Raw genomic sequence first — 8,698 nt, 5'->3', positions numbered from 1 at the left:
CCTTTGGAATTTCCTGCTATTTATGAAACAGCTTAAACAAAATGCTTCTTTAATAAGTTGCTAAGGGAGATCCATGAAAACTGCAAAGAAACTGCTCTGACAAGTTCTAATAAGGAAAGTCATCTGAGCACTTTGCTTATAAAAACTCTAAACAGCACTAATCAAACTACCTACTGGGCTTTGGTTTTAATAAGGCATGTTAAGCTAGAGCTCACATCAATTTACATGACTCACCTAAACGTAAATTGCATTAAAGATACAAAAGGTAGTCTCTTACCTACTAACATCCAGTACTTTACAATGTTCTATGCATCATATTAAATTATACATATACACAGATCTAGAGAGATACATTGATATCAATAGGTCAGTTGACAATCTATCTCCAGGCCACTTTTGAATTATCTACTATAACCTCTAACTACAGAAAGATTACATTATGATATAGTTCAATGAACTTGATATTCTATCCCCAAGATATTCACTATGTTTCCTAATAATTCAGCAAACTACCCAACTTGCTCTCATCCAAAATGTAAGAATCTGTTTTAAGATTTAAGAATGTGGGCCAGGCACGGTGGCTACCACCTGTAATCCCAGCACTTTGGGAGGCAGAGATGGGTGGATCACCTGAGGTCAGGAGTTCGAGACCAGCCTGGCCAACATGGTGAAACTCCGTTTCTACTAAAATACACAAATTAGCTGGGTGTGGTGATGGGCACCTGTAATCCCAGCTACTCGGGAGGCTGAGGCAGGAGAATCACTTGAACCCGGGAGGTGGAGGTTGCAGTGAGCTGAGATCGCGCCACTGCACTCCAGTCTGGGCCACAGAGCGACACTCCATTTCAAAAAAAAAAAAAAAGATGTAAGAATGTAAATAAACTCTAAAACATCTGCCTTCTGTCGTATACTAGACCAAGCAATTCACCTTTCACTAAATCCCCCAACATAAGCTTTCTTATTTCCATAAGAGTAAATTCAGCAGAATTCATCCAATAACTACCTGAAAGATAATGTAAAGAAAATCAATTTGATTCCATTTCTAGTTATTTGGGCCAATTAGTTTGTGTTACCTTAAGAACGGTGTCAGATCATTGCACTACTAAACGTTATCCTGCCATCTGATGGATTTAAGAACATTACACAAGAACATTACACCACTACTCATCGGCTAAGCGAATAATCATCAGCGTTTCTGTTTGTATTCAGTGTAGCTCATGGTACACCACAAATCATCCCCAACATGCCCTCAGCTTTTCTATGTACCTTTATAGAAAGAATACAATTACTATTCTTACTAAAGTCCCTTCCAAAGATACAAATTCACCTTGTGACATTTTTCTTTCCAAAATTACTCAAGAACAAATACAACATATTTACAGATAGCCAAGTTCTTAAATTCATATATGCATCCAAAAACTTTAAACTCAATTTGCAAACACAATCTACATAACACTGGTTCTAGGGTGTATAGAATCTAGACCCAGATATTAATATTTCAACTAAAACCTAGCTGCTCCCCACAAAAATGAATAGTAAGTTTTAAATATATTACTAGAGTATTAACCAAATCTAAACACACACAAATGAGTTAGCCAAGAGAACAGGGATAACTGTAGGAAAAACAGTATGTGTTTCTTTTTAATGTCTGATGGCACCTATAATTATATAAACTAATTCAGACTCCACAACTTCAACAGCTACAGCAATTTTAAGAACCCCCGAGGCATAGTAAATAAATCAGGCAAATTTCACACCTCTTGGTGGCACCACAAAATGAAAAGTATTGAGCTGGATTACATGTCTGACCTGACAAGACAATTCTTAAATCTTCCTCCTACCTAAAATAAACTATACATTACATGTTTCAAGATTTATGTACGGCTACTATTAAAGATCAATTACTTCTAAAAACATGTACATCCTATTTCAGGAAAAATAAAACCAAATACAGTACCACAGCACAGAATATGTCTGAAATTTAGTTTTGTTTGATATCTGAAAGTTAAGTTTTTGACATTTACCAGCAGTCTCACAACATGCTGGCCCTGTGCCATCATGGCCTGGTGCCAGCCTGATGTAGGGCCATGCTAAAAATAGCAGCCAAGCAGCAGCTGTAACACATAGGTCCTTCTCACCTCAACTTTATTTCCCTAAAGAGTGACTGGAGGAAGAGGGGGACAACTGGAGGGAATGAGGGAAATGGAATATACTCTCAGTTGGTATTATTTATCTTTTCTGATTTGTCTTTTCTACCACACACTCCTTTCTCCCCCCCTTCCCTCACCCCATCCCCAAGAAAGGAAAGGACAGAGGAAGAGAAGAAAGAGAATGAGGGAAGAAAGGAAAGAAAGAAAGAAAATAAACTGGAGCTGTGAGGCAAGTTGGGTTCAGAGCCTTCTGCACCTGCTGCCCTCAAGTCTCACTTGATTCTACCCTGCCATCATCACAAAACAGCCATTGGTCATTTCAGTCATCAGCTTTACCACTGTCTAGAGAAAAGTATAAACCACAATCCTGAAAAGACTGGCTAGGTCACCGGGCTGAAGATATATCAGACAAAAATTACATAAGTGATATTTGGGGGAAGAAGGGAAGAAGAACTGTAAAAATGGCATCAAGAATACAAAATCCTGGCCAGGCACAGTGACTCACACCTGTAATCCCAACACTCTGGGAGGCCAAGGCGGATGGATCACCTGAGGGCAAGAGTTCCAGACCAGCCTGGCCAACATGGTGAAACCCCATCTCTACTAAAAATACAAAAAATTAGCCAGGCGTGGTGGCACGTGCCTGTAATCCCAGCTTCTCAGGAGGCTGAGGCACAAGAATCACTTTAGCCCAGGAAATGGAGATTGGAGACTGCAGTGAGCCAAGATTGCACCACTGCACTCCAGCCTGGGTGACAACAGAGACACTCTTGTCTCACCAAAAAAAAAAAAAAAAAAAAAAAAGTCCAAAGTCTTAACGATAAGGAAACTTGCAGAACACTAAAAAACAAAGTCATAAAGGAACAGGGCTAACATATAACATATTTAAAAGTTTGCTCACATAAAACAACCAGATTACAAACACGGTATTTGGGTTTTAGAATCTTATTTTATGACAAGTACTTATTATAAAAATCACGACAATCTTCTTTGTAGAAATGAGTTAATAGAAAAGGTAGCAGCAGGAGTAAAGGTTCAGCATGACCAGGCCTCTACCAACAAAGACCAATAGCCACACCAGAAAAGACTCTAGGTATGCCCCTTACACCTAAATTACAGAATCCCTACACAGTACTACACTCATAAAAATGCTAGTAACTGTCAGCAAACATTTATCACATACAACCTGGCGTATACAAAATTCTAATCTGTACTGATTGTAATTACGTAAGAGAATTTAAAACTTGCTTTTGTGGACTTATTCTACATGCTATCTTCTTATGTATATTTTCTCTATAAACTCTTCCAACATTGGAGATCTGATACCAACTAACAATGAAAAATACTTTAAGTAAACAGACTCTTAAGTAAGGCAGGAATAGGGAACCAGTCACCTGTGTTTTAAGTACATTAATTCACTAAATCAGCTTCCAATGTATCTGATCAGCTTATTCAGTTAGTAAGAGTTTAAATGTACTGACAGGTTCTACTGCATCCTTCCAATTAACATCAGTGTTCAGGAATTGCACAGATAAAACTCTATCTTTCAAAGAATGTCAAATCTCTTTAACAGCAACAAGAAATAATATAATTGTAACATTTTAAAGGACCTTAAAATGAGATATTTAATTTCTCAAATATACTTTGAAAACCTAACTTTGCTGCATATATACGATTGGATCTAACCTGCAAGTTAATTTCTCTTTCAAAACTTAACATCTCATAGAAGATGATCAAAATCACCCAACACAACCATCCTCCAAAGCTGAAATTCATTCCTAAAAGACATTTTTTTAATGTAGTAGTTTTTCAAGTAAAATTTTATATTGCACAACAATGTAAATGTACTTAACACTGCTGAACCACACACATAAAAATGGTTAAGATGGTCAATATTATAGTATGTCCATTTTAAGACAACCAAAATGTTTTTAAATCCTAATATGTGTAAATATCCTTATGATTTTTAAGTAAATCCTCTCAATTGGAAAAAAGTAACATTTTAAAATCATACCTATAATCACAATTTAAAATCCAAGCCACTGTGAAAGTCACTCTAGAAAGTAGCAACACACTGTAAACCTAAACCTTCTAGAATAGGTAATGATGATGCATCATGGACAGTATTGCTTGAGCACCAACCAAAGAGGCTGCATGTGTCTGGCTCTGTTTTTAACAGCAACAAAAGTTATTTCTACTTTTTTCCCTGTGTTTCGGTTTCCTCATCTGTAAAATAGAAATAATAATGGTCCCTAACTCATATGGCTGTTAAGAAATACATAAAGGAAATGAGGGAAGTGGAATACACTCTCAGTAGGTCTTACTTACCTTTTCTGATTATATTCTAGGGCAGTATTTGGCACCTGGTTAAGTGCTATGAAATGTTAGTTGTTATTACTCTTACTATTAGTAAATGTTGTAGAAGTCTTAAGAGTCTCACCATAAATCACGCCCAGCTGATTCAGTGAAGAACTGCCCCAAGTCATACAAAAAGGCTTTAAAGGCCGGGTGTGGTGACTCACACCTGAATCCTAGCATTTTAGGAGGCTGAGGTGCGTGGATCACTTGAGGTCAGGAGTGCAAGACTAGCCTGGCCAACATGGTGAAACCTACTAAAAATACAAAAGTTAGCCGGGCGTCATGGCGCATGTCTGTAATCCCAGCTACTCAGGAAACGGAGGCAAGAGAATCGCTTGAACCCGGGAGGCAGAGGCTGCAGTGAGCTGAGATTGCACCACTGCACTCCAGCCTGGGCAACAAAGGGAGACCCCATCTCAAAAAAAAAAACAAAAAAACAAACAAAAAAAAGGTTACAGAGAGTACTACAGTTTGGAAGCCACATCATTTATGTGAAAGAAGTACGTGTATGTATAGGTACATCCCGAAGGATTATGTGTATACTATTTACTGGTGAAGGAGGAGGAGGCACGTTGACAAAAACAATAAACTATATTTTAAAAACCTGGTCAAATACAAACAATACTGGAGAAGTTTTCATATATATACTAAGTTGAGAGCAAACTTCTGTTGTTCTATATTAGCACTTCAAACTTTCAGTAAATTCTTTATTATATGGGTATATGTATACACTCATGTAACAGCAAGTCCTCCACTTAATGCCATCAATAGGTTCTTGGAAACCGACTTTAATCAAAATGACATATTACAAAACCAATTTATCATAGGCTAATTGACATAAACAGTAATTTCCTATGGCATATTTCTGGTCACAAAAACATCAAACTTCTAAATAAAGACCACAACACTTCTAATACCAAACATTGAAATGAATGTGAGATGTACATACATTTTACGACAATTAATAAAAACAAGATAATTCTTCACCCAGTTATTCCAGTTCAAGGTAGCAGGTGGCCAGAGCCTGTCCCAGCAGCTCAGGGAGAAAGGCAGGAACCCACCCTGGATGGGATGCCACCCCCATTGTAGGGCACACTCACACACACCCACATTCATTCAGACTGGGGCCATTTAGATGGGACAATCTGCCTTAAGGTGCACATCTTTGGGATGTAGGAGGAAACCAGAGTACCCAAAGAAAACTCATGTAGACATAGGCCAACCATGCAAACTCTACCCAAGATAATGGCCCTGGCCAGAATTGACGTTTTTATTTTCTCATCAATGATATAGTGATACAATGTTATTCAAGGACTTGCTGTATAATCATACAGCTGTAATACAGTTTTGTAGTTAACAATCCTTTTTCTGAACTTTAATCTCAAACATTACTACGATTTCCAAATATCCACAAATGTTTTACACTAGCATGAATTGAGCATGCTAGAACCACTACAGCACTGCAGCCACTAGAATTTAGCCTGAAACTAAAATGCTATCTAGGAATACATTTATTAACATTCAATAAATGTTAGCCAAATAACCTCTCCAAAGAGTTCAATTCACATTCAAGAATATGCTTGTTTTGATTTCGGAGACTACCAAACTAAGACACGGCCCAAACAGTAGGAAAAATACGCAACACAGCTTTGCCATTTCCTATGCCATTCTAAACAATTTACTCAACATGTCTGGGCCTCAGTTTTCTTACCAGGAAAATGGGAAAAACTGAAATTGAAGTTATCTTTTTATCTCTAACATCTCCATAGCTCCATTAGTAGATAACAACTACAATGCAAGAGTATTTTATTTACAAAAATACCTTTCATCTTTCAGCATATTTTAAGAAGAAATAAACTGTGGATCTGTACAGAGGGATCACTGAAATATGCATGTGGTTACAACATTCAAATTATATCTGGGTTAATTTGTCTCCTTTTCTGTTCACCTATGGACATCATCACATATATCTATTTGTAGACATATATACACACATATATTAGCTGACACAAAATTAGTTAAGTGAATTCCGCAGACATAAAACATTTAGCATACTCAAGCAACAGTTTACTATCAGCTGCAAGTCAATCTTTCAATCAGCTGAAAGTTCAAAATGACAAGGAATTTTGCACTGTATTGTCTCTGAAGCTTGCTTTAGCGATCTTTTCTAGATGAAAAAAAATAAGGAAGTGTCCTATTTTTAAAGAACTGAAAAGCAAGTACAAAGCATATTCTTAAAGGAACACAGGGCACTGAAAGCAAAAACTGAAAAGACAACCAAGTTTTTATCTAACAGACACACTTTACTTTTGAGATCTGGGTAGGATTGACAAACAAAACGTCTCTTCACAAGACAAGACTCAGTAACACTTTTCTCCAAATTATCATTTGATACTGATTTTTTCAAAGCAGATGCATTTAAAGAGGGAAACAGTTCGTGGTTTTGAACTTAAAGTAATCCCCAAATATTTACATGTTAAAAAATTAATAAACCGCAAAAACTAAATTAGCCTTTTTGTTGTGACAAAGCACTATTTTAAAAATTATACCACGGTAATTTGAAAGGTAGCTAAAAATGGTTTTGTGGGTTTCATACTATTTACTACCTTTTTAAAAACACCTGTCTATAACCCACTTTGTTTCTAAGATATTTATACTTACCTATAATCTTTCATTTTTAGGATATTTGTGCTCTTAAATATAACAGTTTAAGTCAACAACAGTTTGTTTAATGATTGCCCCTATAAAAATTTCTAACACTAAATGAGTTCGTTTTATCATATGTATATGTAAGCATGCTTCTTAAAATAAAGGTACCAAATTTATTTTGCCTCAGTGAAGAAAATTTACAGTCTAACACAAAAAAAATATAAAGCATGTGGAAATAGTACAGATCCAGTCGTGTGTTTTTTTTTTTTTTTGAGACAGGTTTTCACTCTGTCACCCAGGCTGGAGTACAGTGGTACAATCTCGGCTCACTGCAGCCTGCAGCCTCCACCTCCCAGGTTCAAGCAATTCTCCTGCCTCAGCCTCCTGAGTAGCTGGGATTACAGGGGTGTACCACTACGCCCAGCTAATTTTTGCATTTTAGTAGAGATAGGGTTTCACCATGTTGCCTAGGCTGGTCTCATGTGATTTTTCAAACGGACAACTCTTATAAAACAAAACATGTCATTCCTACACTGCCTATCACTGACCATATTACTAGCTGAAATCACACATTCTTAACTAAACCGTGAATATGAGTGTAAGCAGAAAGAGATGCTGGTCCGCATCTTTCCATATGAAACATTCATAGGGTTAGAATTGAGACAGGAATTGATTATCCATTGTAGAAAAAAAAGAGGCCCAGGATAAAAATCTTAAAAATCAGTGAGGACATACTTACGACAATAATGACTTAAACTGTTCAATTAATTGCAATAATTCTATTAAAGGACATGTTCCAAGGGCATCCTGATGTTTCTAAAAAGGCAGGCATCAGTCTCACATCCGCAAAATAGATGAAACTCAATGCAAACTGGAAAAAAAATAATGAGGATAGCCTTTTCAATCCAAGGGTGTACTTGTAACACAACTGAGTTGCAAGAAATTAAAGACTTTAGAAAGAGTGAAAATGTTTGCTTAACCCAAATCCGCCATTTTCACCTTCCATTATTGTCACTGTCTCTTGAACATTTTAGATTTTCTCAATGGAGCAATATTATCCTTCAGAGAACTAAGTATGATAACAAATTCCAAGTATTCCTAAAACTGAAAATTTAACTTCCTTCGGAACAACGCTAAGGACCTATCAAATACTGAAATACTTTCAAAAATCACTTACATAAATCAAACATCTCAACTCACACAAAAGAACAATAAAAAATACCTATGCAACTGGTTTCAAAATGTATTGTGTATTTCTTTATTAATCAAAAGGCAGAAAAAGGGTAGGATCTGACATAAAATTAGTCTATATTAACCTTGAAAAAGCATTCAATGAAATGTACTATCATCAATAAACAAGCATCCAATTTTCAATGTGCATTCAGAATCATCTTTATTTAGTGATCTGTAAAGAAAAATCAAAATATTCAAAACCAATAAATTATCTGACGGAAATTTGTACCCATCTTAATTCTAATAATGTTCTTTTACTGCTTTGCCACCCCCACAAAAAAAAAAAACACAAAACTTTAAGTTATGAA

The 8,698-nt window shown here is 36.3% G+C and overlaps 1 protein-coding gene across 1 annotated transcript in view; it reads right to left on the bottom strand.

The window, feature by feature from the left end:
• ZSWIM6 (zinc finger SWIM-type containing 6) overlaps positions 1 to 8,698 on the bottom strand; it is a 213,126-nt gene that overhangs the window by 198,586 nt on the left and 5,842 nt on the right. The window lies entirely within an intron of this gene.

The sequence above is a fragment of the Pongo pygmaeus genome, chromosome 4, assembly GCF_028885625.2.
Source record: "Pongo pygmaeus isolate AG05252 chromosome 4, NHGRI_mPonPyg2-v2.0_pri, whole genome shotgun sequence".
Taxonomy (NCBI): domain Eukaryota; kingdom Metazoa; phylum Chordata; class Mammalia; order Primates; family Hominidae; genus Pongo; species Pongo pygmaeus.
The sequence above is the reverse complement of the archived record's forward strand: the minus strand, read 5'-3'. Positions and strand labels throughout refer to the sequence as shown.